Source organism: Canis lupus, chromosome 9 (assembly GCF_003254725.2).
Source record: "Canis lupus dingo isolate Sandy chromosome 9, ASM325472v2, whole genome shotgun sequence".
Classification (NCBI taxonomy): Eukaryota; Metazoa; Chordata; class Mammalia; order Carnivora; family Canidae; genus Canis; species Canis lupus.
In genome coordinates, this window is record NC_064251.1 from 38832438 (window position 1) to 38848301 (window position 15864).

Sequence of the window (15864 nt, forward strand, 5' to 3'; positions counted from 1 at the left end):
ATCTTATGAGTGTCTTAGTGTTTCTGGTATTTTCAAAGGGTCTTTATGTACAATTTGGAAATATATACCTAAAGACATTGTCTTTAATAAAGACTTGTCTATGGGTCCACAGAGAGGAGAGGCAAGGTCACCATGTGGTCCCACAGCCAATAAGTGGCAAAGCCTAAAGCCAAACAATGTCTGTCTGACTCCGGACTTCTGGATCTTTATCTTCACATGATGTTAATGTTCCCTATTGACCAAGAGAACCTCAAGCAAGGTGCATATTTAGCACCAACCCCTCACCTGTTTCTTGGCTATTATTTTTATTAAGCACTTGTATATGCCAGGCACTGGGCCCTTTAGTAGCACAATCTTGTTTAATCCTTAGAACAACTCTGTGGGGCATGAACTATTATTCCTATTTTAGGGTAGGTAACTTGTACGAAACTTCAGAGCTAGGAAGACGAGGGGCCTGGGTCAGAATGGGGTCTGCATGACTTCAAACCTCAGTACACTACACTGCTGCCAAGGTTCTGTGGAGCTAGTAGCTATGCTCTCCCATGAACCAGAACAATGATGACAGCCCCAAGATTAGCTGCCTCCAGTCAGCAGCCCCCCTGGCCTGTCTCATCTCCTCATGATGGGGCTGTATGGGTCTTGCCTAGGGAAAGGGAGAGAAGTAGGGGGGAAGCCCAGTCTACTAGGCAGAAATGGGAAATCCCACAGGACAGAGACTGCTTTGTCTGGTTGGGCTTCACAGAGAAGAGGAAAAGATGGGTCTGAGCAGGAAGGAGCAGTCCTAAGTGGGGAGCTTGGCCATGAGAATGAGTCAGAGTGTGGCCAGCCACCTCAACACCAGAACACACACTTGTGGCCACTCTATGCAAAGATGCTGGGTATTTTTTCTTATGGTTTCACTGGTTTGGAGGAAAATACGGAACCATGTGGCTAGTGTCCCCTCATTATTACTTCATTCAGGAGGTAGCATCATGTGCTTTGGATGTGAAGAGACCGGCTTTGTCATGTATGAACTTCCTGATACAAGATAAGCACATAATCTGAGATCCAGTTTCAGCACTTGAAATACAGGTAATAAGATTTACTTTGGGAAGGTGTTATAAAGATCAAATGCAAAAGTGTGAGATATATGGATATTTCCACTTCATCAGCTCCAGCCGGTACTGCCATGTATGATTGGGTAGGTCGTGTGCTGGACAGTGATAGCTGACAGATGGCACAATAGAGGACTAATGTCATCCCAGGTTTTGCTCCTGAGCCAGGTACTCAGGCTTTGCCCTGCATGGAGAGGTAGAAGGATACCAATAATTAGCACGAATAGGGACACGGTGAGGTATGATTGACTCCCGTGTCACTGTTTGCAACGTGATCCAAGTGACTTAAAAGAGGGTAGAGAGAAATCATGGCAAGGTGAGCAAAAGGAAAAAGGATTTGGTTCATTCCTCAGTTTCCTCATCTGTAAAATGGATGTGAGATGAATACTTACATCTCTTATACCTAAAGCTCTCAAGATGAAACAAAACAGTGTATTGAAAAGACTTTCCATGGAGAAGTTGTCAAGTATGCATTTTTTCACTCTTTTCCCACTCTAGGGATACCAACTAATGGCAAAGGATTATTGAAACACTCCCTAAAAAAATATTTCATAAACATAATTGAAACTTTTAAAACTGCATCTGGTTTAAAATAATAAATTCTCATGAAAGGATTATTGTCAAGTAGAGAAAATTTAAAATACATCCAGCATTTTGAAGTTTATTGAATTTTTTGAAAAAGACAATGCATCCTTACAAAATCAAATTGGCAATGTATCTTTGGCTTAAAAAAAATGTATGACCTTGGAGTCAGCAATAATACTTAAGGAACATTTCCTAAGGAAATAACCACATATACACAGACAGATTTAGTTCCAGGAGAATCCTCTGATAGCAAATATAAGCCTATAAGTGCATTAGCCAGAATTAGTAAGCAAAATGTGCTATATTCACAATGAAAACAGTTTGAAGCCCGTGGGGAAAGAGTTGTGGAAATACTTCCATGGACATGAAAAACTGTTCACTATGTATTAAGTGTAGAAACAACAAAAAAAGAAAGCTTAAAAGTGTTTTTGGAGTGTGATGCCATGATCTTTGGGTACCATACCCCTTGAAAATATATACACATATACACACACACACACATTTATTTCCTGGTAATGAGATTATAGGCACATTTTTTTGCCATCAATTTGTTCTATACTTTCTGGTATATATTCCTTGAGAAAGACGAAAAAATTTTCAGGATTCTCATACTTGAAAATGTTGGGATGAAGGGCCTCAGGACCAACCATTACCTCCAAAGGGCAAGAACGCAGGGAGGCTTCAGCATTCAGTTGTATTTCTCCCACATTTCTGGGTGACCACACAACTGTGAAAGTTCAGATAGCACCAAACTTCTCATTCTCCTGGAACAGGCAGGGTGGAGGAAGTCAGGACTTACCTATTTGACGGTGGGGAGCAGATGTGATCATGATCCTCCTGATGCACTATTTTCCCTTCTCACAGCCCCTGACTTCTCTGCACTGGTGCTCACAGATGCCTGATAAGAGGAAAAGCTCAGTTCAAAGCTTTGGAGTCTTACAATTCCAAAATAATGATTTTAAGTGCCTTTACAATATTATTCAAAAACTGTCAATTACCTAGGAATAAATCTAACATGTGCAGGAAAATACATATTACTAAGGGGAAAAATGGAAAATGTGTAAATAAATGGAGGGATATGCCATGTTTATGGGTTAGAAGGCTTACAATGATAAAGATGTCAGTTTCCCTCAAACTGAAATATAATGCAATCCCAGTCAAAATCTTAAAAAGATTTTTCATAAAAATGCATGGAAAGCTGATTCATAATAAATTGATTCTAAAACTTATATGAAAGCTCCAAAAAAATCAAGAATAATCAAGACAATCCTAAACAGAGCTGCAAGACTTGGCCATTATTTATCAAGATTTACTATTATAGGCGGCAGTAAATGAGACAGTGTGGTATTGGTGTAAGACAGACAGACCAGTGTGAAGCTATATGTACAAGTCTCCTGACTTATGGCAAAGGAGCCACTGTAATACAGCAGGAAAAAGTATTTTCAGCAAATATGGCTAGATTAAGTGGATTATTCATATGAAAGAACAGGTCCTGTCTCCTACCTCACACCAGACAAAAATCTGTTTCAGTTGGATCAGGGACCTAAGTGAAAAGTAAAGCAATAAAGCTTGTTGAAGACACTATAGTAAATAGCTTCATGGTCTTGGGAGAAGCAAATATTTCTTAATTTCCTAACTATTATAAAAACATTACTGACCATATAAATAGATAGATAAATGGGATTTCATTAAAATTAAGCACTTTTCTTCATTGAATGACACCATTAAGAGAGTGAAAAGCAAAGTCACATTGGAAAAAAATGCTAACACGTTTGTATTACAGCTTGTGTCCAGAATCCCTTACAAAGCAATAGAAAAATAACCAAAATGATTGTATCCAGAATCCCTTACAAATCAATAGAAAAATGGGCAAAAAGACTGAACACAACACACACACTTCACAAAAGAAAAAGTTGTAAGTTGTTAAAAAATAATGTCAAATTCTGGGAAGGTGGTTTTAATTGGTTGACATAATTTCTGAATCTTCTAAAATCTTCCCACAACACACACACACACACACACACACACACACACAAAGCAAAATTCAAAACACAGAGACAACAAAACTAGGAAACAAGGTATCCCCTCAAACTTCAAAACATGAGTGGACAAATGGGAACAAACCACTACCATTTATCAGACCAGTAAGGTGTCTGTATCTGTGCAGAAATCCACAGGAAGCAACGAGGTGTGTGGGGGATACTGCTCCCCTCTGACTTTCTGAGGAATCTACCAGAGATTAATCTTCAACGGACCAAAGTAACTGGAGAGATATCAAAATGGGGACTATTAAAACCATAGAATATGTATTTACAGAATTATACTGAATAATGATCTGTGGAGAAAGTCTGTGAACTAGCTATACACTTTGACAATGTAAACATAATATACCTATCAAAAATTGGGGAGGATGGAAAGAACATATAAAAAGTAGAGTAAATGTGATGAGTATCTTAGAATGATTAAATGAGAATGAAAAAAATATTACTTCAAATCAGCTGCAGGGGGTTGGGGAGTGAGGAAGAAGGAGAAAAGGAAAGTTTGTTATTACTAATATTCATAGTAGGACACCTATGGATAATAATCCAAAAAGTGTAGGGACCAAGGGTAATATTTAAAAGTCTTGCTATAAGGTAACTATTACAACAAAAATATAAACCTTTTTGAATACAAGACATACAGTAAAAGAGAGAAAAAGAGATAGAGGGAGAGATTATATAAATGAGTGAAATAAACTAGTAAAAGGCCATATAAACAAATAGAGTATAAAACTATACCAGTAAATAATAACAAAAAGGATAAACCATTCAATTAAAAGGAGTTCCCATCTTTTAGAGATACATACAGAAATAATATGTAAAGAAATAATGTCTCAAATTTGCTTCAGAATAACATGGGATGAGGAGAAGCAAGCAGGATTAGAGATGAGAGAATGATCACACATTGATAATGGTTGAAGCTGGGTAAGGGCTACAGGGTCTATCCTAAAACTAGGGAAAGTAAAACTATCCCAAAACTAGGGAACAAAAACTCTTCTGTCTGTTTTGTGTTTAATATTTACCATAATAAAAAGTTTAAAAATAAAATATGTTGAGGGATGTTCAAAATATTTTAATGAGCAAACGAAGTGTTTGTACTCACAAACTAACTGTGGAAAGATATACATTACAAGATGAACAATAATGTTTCTCTGGGCTGGAATTATATTGTGGGTGCTGTTTGTATATTTGTTTACACAGTTTAGGCTATAGAGTCTTGTTTTTCAACCATAAATATGTATTTGGGAGCGATGGAAGTTAATTTTAAGAAAAAGATTTTATTTATTTATTTACAGAGAGAGAGAGAGAGAGTGCACGCAAGCAGGGGGGAGGCAGAGGGAGAGGGAGGTCTTAGGCAGACTCCATGCTGAGCAGCCCTTGCTGGATCTCACCATCACGTCCTGAGCCAAAATCAAGAGTTGAGGACTTAACTGACTGAGCCACCCGGTGCCTGAAAGTCATTCATAAAAAAACAAGTCCCGTCCTGAAAAAAATTGAGAGTGGCTGAATGCCATGGGAATTGTGGCAGAGGGGTCCAAAGAACCTGGTTTTACTTACATTCTGTGATAGAAACTTTCAAATCCATACTCAAGAGTTCATTACTGGGATCCCTGGGTGGCTCAGCAGTTTAGTGCCTGCCTTCAGCCCAGAGCATGATCCTGGAATCCCAGGATCGAGTCCCGCATCAGGCTCCCTGCGTGGAGCCTGCTTCTCCCTCTGCCTGTGTCTCTGCCCCTCTCTCTCTCTCTGTGTCTCTCATGAATAAATAAATAAAATATTTTTAAAAAAGAGTTCATTACTATTTAACACATTTCTGGAAAGATTGAGGACCAAGCACATGATCCCACTGGACTGAGGAAATCAGGCAGGGCTCTTACCCTCACCTCTTTCCAGGGCTGGTGAGCACACATGGCCACTCCCGTTGCCGATGCCTGTCCTCCTGATCCACCATAGTCCTGGTCTTGGGAGCACTGCTCCACACAAATACTTTCATGATCAAAAAAGACTCAGCTGAAATTCAGGTGATCCTTGTCATATAAAAGTTCGAGAAATACTGCTCTAGTCAGGACAACTGAGTAGGCCAATTACATTTGTCCTGGAAATAACCATGTAAATGAGATTTTCAAGGGTTGGAGGCAGAAGTGGGGAGGGAAGTTGTCAGATGAGACATTTGCATTTTTAGGAAAACAGTAGCCTGATTGGAGCTGCACTGTAGGAAGCACAATCTCTCATTTATGTATAGAACTGGCTGGAATTCAATACACAACACATATTTTATGGGACAGAGAAAAAGGGGAGGATTGCGATGGTCTGGGTAGGTAATCAGGGTGGTAGCAGTGGATATAGAAAGGATGTAAAGGAAATGTTCAAAGAATAAATGTTGACAAGGTCTGGTAACTGATTGCACCGTAGAGGTGGGGTGTGCTAAGGCAGCCAGAGAAATCATCTTTGGCTGTGAGCCCATAAGTTTCAGACAGTACAAAGAGGAAGAAGAGAAAGCAGAAGACAGAGAAGAGAAAAAGCACAGAGAGTTAGATCACAGGAGAGTTTCAGGAATGAAAGGATCCTGAACAATGTCAGATACTGCAGAGATATCAAGGAAGTTGACAGTTCCGGAAAATTATTAGATAGTCCACCAGGAAGTTATAGGTGCCATTGGAAGCAGTGTGTGTATGGTGGGGGGAGGTAATTGGTGGTGATTGTAATGATGCTGGAGGTGGGCTGAAGTTACCCTGTAAGGGCTCAGGAGTGATTGGTGGTGAGGAAGAAAGACACAGAAGACAGAGGCAGGCTTCAAATCAGAAAAATGATTTCTCAGAAATGAGAAGATGTATCAGGTGACGGGCATCAAGGAGGGCACTTTGATGGAATGAGCATTAGGTGTTCTATGCAACGGATGAATCACTGCATTCTACCCCTGAGGCCAATAATACACTATATGTTAACTAACTTGAATTTAAATAAAATCTAAAAAAAAAAAAAAAGAACAAGAAGATATATCTGTTTGTAGGTAGAAGCTAGTGGAGAGATGCAGTAACTGATGGAGCGGGGTCAGAGCAGGAGGTAAAGGCCTAGAGAGTGCAGTTGGAGCGGCTGGCTGTGGCAGAAAGAGTGGAGGAAGGTAGGGAGGCACAGAGATACCAGCACGATGATGGGTGGTGACAGTTAAATGTGCCCCAGTATCTCCTGATCTGGACTGTTCTCCATGTTTATCCATCTTCATTTCTGTCCCCTCTTTTATACTGCACATACCCAGCCCTGGATTTCTCACTTTGTGACTCTTGTTCTGAGATGGGTGGGGGGCTGGTCTTTGCCTGGACTTACTGACTCTCTGGAGCTCTGTGCTGAAGGCAGGGAGGACTGCCAGGGAGGAGGACACCGAACTTCAGGTAGCTAGTTGAAGACATCATTTGGTGATAATGCAGCAATGTCAAAGGAGCTGAGATTTACACCCTCCTGGACAGTGAGCCAGGCCAGAATTCAAGGCCATCATCGGCATCTCGGAACCTTGAACCTCAGGCTTGCAAAGTAGCTGACTTTGGCTGGAAAAAAGACTCAACAAAACAACACAGACCACGTGTGTTTTCCAGACAAGTTCTTTGAGACAAGGGGACTATCTTCTCAGGATAATAAAGACATCTACCAGAGAGAGAGGAGGAGGGAAGGGGAGAGAAAATGATACAGATAGGGAGGAGGAGCAGTTACTCAAAAACAAGTGTGTGCAAGGTATTTTATTTATTAAGCACCACACCTGAGGTGCAACAAGATTAGTTTGTTCAAGGATAGATACAGAGCTCCTAAGCAGGATTCAAACTCAGATATTTTTGGCTTCATATTTCACGACTTTTTTTCTATAATGCTTTGTCTCTGCATTGGGACCTCAGCCTGAGCGTCATAGTGCATTTTTGATACTGAGGAGGCACTTCAGGAAAGCTCTTCACCGGAGATGTATCAGCAGAGGCTCTTGGCTCCCATGCTGCCCAAGAAATAGTATCAAGGGAAGAGTCTGGCTGCTGGGTGCTACTGGCTGCTGAGCACTGCAAGAGCAGAGCCCTGGGGGAACCACCTGCATTACGGGGTTTGGAGGTCCTTGGCTACATAACCATGGTGTGGGTGCAGAAGCTGCTGGCTATTGGGTGCTGCTGTCTCTGTGCACAGCAGGAGCTGAAAGCTTGAGAAGCTGCCAGCACAGCAGAAGCTGAGTGCTGCAAAAGCTCCAGATGCTACAGGAAGCAAAACTCTCCCTCCTGACATATCTCGCTAGTGCCATCTGCTGGTGAAGCTTCAGTGCTGACTGGCAAAGGAAAAACTGTTTAAAGGGCCCAGATCCATTTCCACGGAATAGCCTAAAAGGGTGAATTTGGAGCCAAGAGGCAATAAATCAATAACTGGCACAGACAATTTGTGTCTTTCAAGGAATTTGGCCATTTCATTGAAGTTGTCAACTGTACAACAGAGATAGTACAGAGAATTCCTGTATACCTCTCACCTGGTCTTCTATTATTAATTCATATATAACCACGGTAGTTTTGTCAAAACTAAAAATTCAGGGATGCCTGGGTGGCTCAGTGATTGAGCGTCTGCCTTCAGCTCAGAGTGTGATCCCGGGGTCCTGGGATCGAGTCCCACATCAGGCTCCCCTCGAGGAGCCTCCTTCTCCCTCTGCCTATGTCTCTGCCTCTCTCTCTCTCTCTCCATGTCTCTCACAAATAGGTAAACGAAATCTTAAAAAAAAAAAAAAACCCTAAAAGAATCAATATTGCTATTAGCCAAGAGTACAGAATTGCTATTACAAAAGTGCTATTAACCAAAGTACAGAATTTATTTGACTTTCACAATTTTCCCACTAATGTCGTTTTTAAGGTCCAGGATCCAGTCCTGGGTACCATGTGGCATTTATTTGTTACTATTCCTTACTCTGGTATGTGACATCACCCTAATCTACTCTGGCTTGATATTTTGTAGAACATCTGCCAATATGTATTTGTCCGACGTTTTCCTCATGATCGGACTAGGATTATAGGTTTGTTTTCTCTTCTAGATTTTACATTTATTTCTTCATGAGAGACACAGAGAGGAGAGGCAGGCTCTCTATGGTAAGCCTGATGTGGGACTTGATCCCAGAGCCCCGGGATCATGATCTGAGCCACTCAGGTGCCCCAGGATTGTAGGTTTTGAGGAAAAATATTGCAATCAGGAGATGGAGCCCTGGGGCCAGGAGTGGCTGGTGAGTTCCACATTCACATGGCCTTGCAAAGGGTCAGATCAGGACTGAGAAGTCAGAACAGTAGAACATTAGAGGCTTATCCGTGTTCAAAGGAGAGACATCCCTGGAAATATCGGGGAAGCTAGGGAGGCAGAGGAGGCAGAGGAGGCATAAAGGAACCAGCAGAAGGTTGATCAGTAAGCAAAGCGTGGACCCATGCGGGGCTGTGGAGCTGGCACAGGACACAGCACCAGGGGGCGCTATTCCCATGGACTACAATGTCCTGGCTGACCCTGGAGTTAGGCATCACAGCAGCCCTGAAAACATGAGCATACATGCGAATGTGACTTCATCTCCCCACCCAGGCTGTGGGGCCTGAGACATGAAGTTGTACATCTGTTCTAACCATTGTGCTAGAAAAGTAAAGGAGAACAAATCCAAGATCTGAGGGCACCAGGCTCCACACTAAGACTGCCAAATCCAGGGGAAAGAAGGGAAGCAGCATGTACTTAAGTGACCTTGCACAGCTTCACAAACCACCAATCAGCCCTGTTCCAATCACTAGCTGGAGAAAACCTCTACCCCAGGGGCTCTGTGTGGCTCATACTTCTGAGATATCCCAGCCACTCCAAAACCAGCATCTGCAAGGCCACAAGAACCAAATTCTTATAGAACTTGCTTAAAGTTCCAGGTTTTCAGAAAGTATCAAACTGTAGCTCACAGTCAGTGAGCTAATGCAGGACAGTCATTCACTACCTGGTTTTCTCGACATGTCCTTATAAAACACCCAACCCCAGAACAAGGGAGAACTCAGGACCTACAGTTTAGGTGTCAGTCCCTAAGCCTCTCGCCTTCTTGGGGTTTCCCTGGTGGAAGAGCAGTGACCAGAACTGCCCTTCAAGCACTGAATTAGAGTCAATTATTTGTTTTGTAGTGGGGTGCTATAGCCAAGGTGGAGTAGTAGAGAGATCGATTTCAAGTCTTAGCTAAGGCACTTAATGGTATGAGTGCCTGGCTAGGGGGATGTTGTTTCCTTTACACTCAAAATGAAATTGTATTCTCAGTTAAAGTATTCTTAACTATCTCTGCCATGACCTATTGACTTCCTTTATCCCCAGAGCATTCACCTTCTAGAATTTCAACTAATTATATGGCCTACTGATCTGTAGATCTCAACATCGCCCATATTGGAGTTAAGAGGCTCTTTCTTCTTGGGCTCAAGAGGAAAGAATCTGGCATAAAGAAGAATTGATGTTGCATCTTGAGTCCAAAGGCAGTCTGAAGGCAGAATTCCTTGTTTTGGGGGGGATTTTTTTCTTTTATAGCCTTCAACTGATAAGGCCCACCTACATTGTTACATCGGCTTTATTCAAAGTCTGCTGATTTACTTGGCCAGATGACTCGTATAAGGACACAGTCTACAGTCACAGCCTAGAAGGAGCTACACTGATAATACCTGTGCAGAGAGAAGGATTCTCTTTGCCTTTGGCCAGGAAAGTAGACCCAAATGAGTGCAAGTAGCCTGGCTTAGAAGATGTCAACAAGAAGGGACTGGAAGGCAGGATGTCTTCTTTGCCCTGTTGGCATCTCCATCACCTGAAGGAAGAACTCTGCCCGCATGGAACTCAGTATATCTTCACTGAGATGCTGCTGATTATAGGAACTCCCATACACACCTTAATTAGTCACATGACCCAGGATGGATAGCATCAAGCAAGAGTGTATTCAGAATAAATGTTCTATAAAAGGAACTACCAGGAATGCAACCTGAAACCTTCAGAAATCAAACATTTATTGTATATTTCCATCCAGTGCAATGGTGCAGATGTAGAGAAAGGAGCAGTTAGTAAAGGACTGTGGCTGAGCCTCCCCTTATTCTGGGCACACACTCCCCTTATTCTGGAGTCTTCCAGAAGAGTTTTCTGGGATGAGTTACTGCACAAGGGAGACAGGGTCTCATCAATCACTCACTACCACCAGAGATGCTGTTCTAAAATACGAATTTGGTGGGCACCAGGGTGGCTCAGTCAGTTAAACATCCGACTCTTGATTTCAGCTCAGGTAATGATTTCAAGATTATGAGATAGAGCCAGGTATAGGGCTCAGTGCTTAGGGGGGAGCCTACTTAAGATTTTCTCCTCTCCCTCCCTCTCTCCCTCTCCCCTTCTCCTCAATCATGCATGCTCACGCTCCCTCTCTCTCTCAAATAAATAAATCTTTTTAAAAATAAAATAGGCCGCGAGCTGGGGCTGGCCGCCGCCTGGGAGTGCCGCGGCCGGGCCTCCTCCTGGCTGGGCCCTCCTCCCCCGCCGTGCCCGCCGCCGGCTGCCGACACCGTGTGCAAGCGCAAGGGCGCCGGGCTCCCGGGCTCCCGGCCTGCACGCCCTGCAAGCAGCCCCGCTGCGGGGGCCACGGCGGCGGGCACGGCGGGCGCGGCGGGCACGGAGGGGCGCACGGAGGGCCCGCGGCGGGGGGGGGGCGCCTAGCCGCCGCGGCCCCCCGACGCCGCCTGCTGCCCCGCGGCCCCCGCGCCCCCCGAGGCCCCCGCGCCCCCGGGGGACCCCAGCGCCCCCGCGCCCCCTCGGCCGCCCAGCAGCAGCAGCAGCAGCACGACTGCTGCGACGCCAACCGCCGGGAGCCCCCCCCAACCCCTGCGATTGTCACAGGGATCCGCCCCCCGAAACCTCGGACATCAACCAGCTGCCACCGTCCATCCTGCTCAAGGTCACTGATGAATCATTGGAAAAAATTGCATCAAGAAGTCAGGATATAATTGAAATCAACATTTCTGATTGTCGCAGTATGTCTGATACTGGCGTATGTGTTCTAGCATTTAAGTGTCCTGGACTTCTTAGGTATACAGCCTACAGGTGTAAACAGCTTTCTGACACTTCTATTATTGCGGTTGCCTCTCACCGGCCTTTACTTCAGAAAGTTCATGTAGGCAACCAGGACAAACTTACTGATGAAGGACTCAAACAGCTGGGATCAAAGTGCAGAGAACTCAAAGATATTCATTTCGGCCAGTGTTACAAGATCTCAGATGAAGGCATGATCGTCATAGCTAAGGGCTGTCTGAAATTACAAAGAATATACATGCAGGAAAACAAATTAGTAACAGATCAGTCGGTGAAAGCATTCGCTGACCACTGTCCTGAACTTCAGTATGTTGGCTTCATGGGTTGTTCAGTTACTTCGAAAGGAGTCATTCACCTAACCAAGCTACGAAATCTTTCCAGCTTGGACCTACGTCCTGTCACTGAACTGGATAATGAAACTGTGATGGAAATTGTCAAGAGGTGCAAAAATCTTAGCTCTCTCAATCTCTGTCTGAACTGGATCATAAATGACAGGTGTGTGGAGGTCATTGCAAAGGAAGGACAAAACCTGAAAGAGCTGTATTTGGTGTCCTGTAAAATCACAGATTATGCACTGATTGCCATCGGCCGGTACAGCATGACGATAGAGACTGTGGATGTCGGATGGTGTAAAGAAATTACAGACCAAGGAGCCACCCTGATTGCACAGAGCAGCAAATCTCTGAGATATCTGGGGCTGATGAGATGCAATAAAGTCAACGAAGTGACGGTGGAGCAGCTGGTGCAGCAGTACCCCCACATCACCTTCAGCACCGTGCTGCAGGACTGCAAGAGGACCTTGGAGAGGGCCTATCAGATGGGCTGGACCCCCAACATGTCTGCAGCCTCCTCCTAACGCTCCTGCTGGGGGAGGGGGGAGATCTCGGGGGGCCGAGCCCTTGGAAAGATTTTCCCTGTTCCACGTCTACGGGTGTACCCCAGTGTATATGTGTGTCTTGTTCGCATAACGCATAGCATAAGCGCAATTGCTGTTTGTTCGCAGGTGAACTGGGGTGGGGTGGTTTTTTGTTTTTTGTTTTTTTGTTTTTTCCTTAAAAATTAAAGATTTGGGATCCCTGGGTGGCGCAGCGGTTTAGCGCCTGCCTTTGGCCCAGGGCGTGATCCTGGAGACCCGGGATCGAATCCCACATCGGGCTCCCAGTGCATGGAGCCTGTTTCTCCCTCTGCCTATGTCTCTGCCTCTCTCTCTCTCTCTCTGTGACTATCATAAATAAATAAAAATTTAAAAAAAAATTAAAGATTTTTGAAAGCCACAGACCCTTTGGTTTTTAAACTCAAAGGCTTGTTTCTCTAAAGAAAAAAAAGTTTTTTATTTACTGTAAAACCAAAAACCGTGGGCCCTAGTATGTTGATCTTCTAATTGCCGCCTCTTGAAGATGCCCCGAAATGAAGGCATCCATCGGCCTTCTCTTCCGATGGAATAGAATTGTGCACTGCTCCTGATGGTGACCAGGCCAGAAGGGATGGTGCACCAATTAGAAACCAGGAAACCAGGCCTTTGCAACATTTCAGGGGCCTACACACGTATAGGTCCTCACACACACACACACCCTAACATGCCAGTACCAGTACGCGTGAGCACAAACGCCAGGGCACTTTCTTTCTAGATCGTTCTCTGACGGAGGGGCCTTCCTCCAGGCCACTGAGGAAGCTCGGCACCCAACCCGGGATATGCACAGGTGGCTAACTTGCTGTCTGCAAGTGAGGGAGGGACTCGAGAACATAAAGCCTTCTGAGAAGTTTTTATATGGAGGCAACCATCTGAGCTCCCCTGGCCAGCTCACACAAGGTAATTATCCATTATTCTGCAAATTTGTTCTGTAGAGTCCTGAATATTTTCGTTAAGGTTTATGTTAATGTTGTATTCGCTCTTGTTTCATGGATTGCAACTGGTCCGGATATATTTTAATGATATTTGGAGCTACCCTTAAGCGTTATCCACGTTCAAAGCACCAGTGTAATACTAGTGTGCGGTTATTTAAAAAAAAAAAAAACAATACCTACAGATCATTTAATTATTTTTGTTGATTTTGGTAATTATGAAAGTTTATTTCTAAGATTTGGAGGTAGTCACATGAATAGAAGATTAATGAGTGAGATATAAGTAGACAATCTTCCTATTGATTTATCTTTTTTTTTTTTTTTTGCTTTGCTTTGGGCTTTAGAACAGGTTTTTTGGATATATGCATGTTAATTTTGAATAGTTCTTGTGGTACTACAGAGATCTATTGCTGGTTAATGTATGAGTTAAGAGGAAAAATTAGAAAATCTTTTCATTAAGATTTGTGTTTACACTTGTCGGAAATAAGCATTTCTTTGTTTCAAGATTGCCAGCTTTCAGTTAAGACAATATCTATCAGTAAATGAATATATGTTTAGATTTCACACATCTTTACAATTAATTCATAGTAGGGACTCAGGCTCAAGTAAACTTTCCTGTGTCTCGATTTATAATCAAGACAGCAGGGGAGCCTTTTTAAGCTAAAGAGTGATTATCTTTCACAGTAGAGCTAGATACAAAACCCTGCCCTGTGAGTTTGCTATTTATTCTTCCCCAATGTGGACATAACTGGGTTTTTTGTTTTGTTTTGTTTTGTTTTGTTTTTGGTCTTTAACAGATATACTAAGGTTTGAGTTTCACTTTCTGTAAGTCCCAATATGTCTAAAATGATACTAGCTGTAAGCAACAAAATATAGCTTTACATTCACAAATACCATTCACTTATTTATAGTGACTCCTTTTTTGTAAACACTGTTTCCTTTGATTATGTCAACATGTTTCTGATGTGGCATATGTTTTTTTGCTTTTAATCCCAATCAGTTAAGAAAATCTAGTTAGTAAGCACCAAGGGTATTTTTTTTCCATCACTAAATAGGTTACTAATTTAATTTGAAAGGAATAAAATTTGTGTAAGAAGAAAAGCTGTTTATTATTAATAAAAAAGTTCTTGCACATCAGGTGGTATCGTTTTCATGTTCATTTCCCCACCACTGAAAAATATTTTAATTCACGATATTTTAACTGGTTTTTAATCCAAAACTAATTTATAAGACAGTATATATAGTAATAGTAGCTTGAGTGAATAAACAAAAGTTTAATTTTTATATATGTCACACTATATTTTAAATAGTTAAAAAAGACAAAAGAAGGGAGAGCGGTTGATGATATGGATGGTGCCATTTCAGTTCAAAGTTGTGATAATCTTTAGAGTGTTACAGTTTGGTTGTCAAATGGTTCCAGAGGTGTATAATTGATTTTTTTTTTAAATGTTGCATTGTTTGAATCTAAAATACAGCACTATAACATGCTTTAGCTTGGGGGGTGGTTTGGGGAGGGGAACTTGCACTTATTCTTTAAGATGCTGACTAATCCAGAAAGCCTGATGCAACATAACCTGGAAAACTGCTGTGGTATATTTGTAGAAATCTGTAGAAATATCATATCCAGCCTCAAAGCATTAACTAAAAAAAAAAAAAAAAAAAAAAAAAAACAACCAGAAAAAAAAAAGCATCACCATGAGTGATCCTGTGATGGTTGTTGAATGTGTTCTCATTAGATGCTTTGAAATGAGGCTTAAAATGATTTCTGGGCAATATAGAGTTTCTTGTTTTGCTTAGAGTGTCATAAATATATGTGAACACGTTTAATGCAGGGCTTTTTATCTTCTCCAAAATGTCAACAGTATTTTCAGGATAAAGACTATGAAATATATTGCTGTAGTGAAAAAATAAATAAAATAAATTTAAAAAATACAAATTTGGTCATGGCACTTTGCTGACTTGACTACGCCCAGTGGATTCCTATCCACCTTGCTTGGCATGGCAATGAAGTCCCTCTAGAATTGGCCTGGAGCTCCTGTTAAAGCCTCCTCCAATCCCCCTATACTGGTATCCTACTTCCCCCAGTGCTCCAACCCCAGCCCTCCCTACCTCCAAGGCTATTGCATGCTGGTCCTGCTGCCTGGATGATTCACCTGGCTCCCCCACCACCTGGTGACCTCAACCTCACCCCTCAGCTTCCAGCTCATGTACTTGGCACCACCTAAACATTTTCCCAACTT

General features: G+C 42.6%; 1 pseudogene; it reads left to right on the plus strand.

Moving 5' to 3' along the window:
* The first annotated feature begins 924 nt into the window (after positions 1-924).
* Positions 925-14761, plus strand: LOC112655640 (F-box/LRR-repeat protein 17-like; annotated as a pseudogene).
* The last annotated feature ends 1103 nt before the right edge of the window (positions 14762-15864 follow it).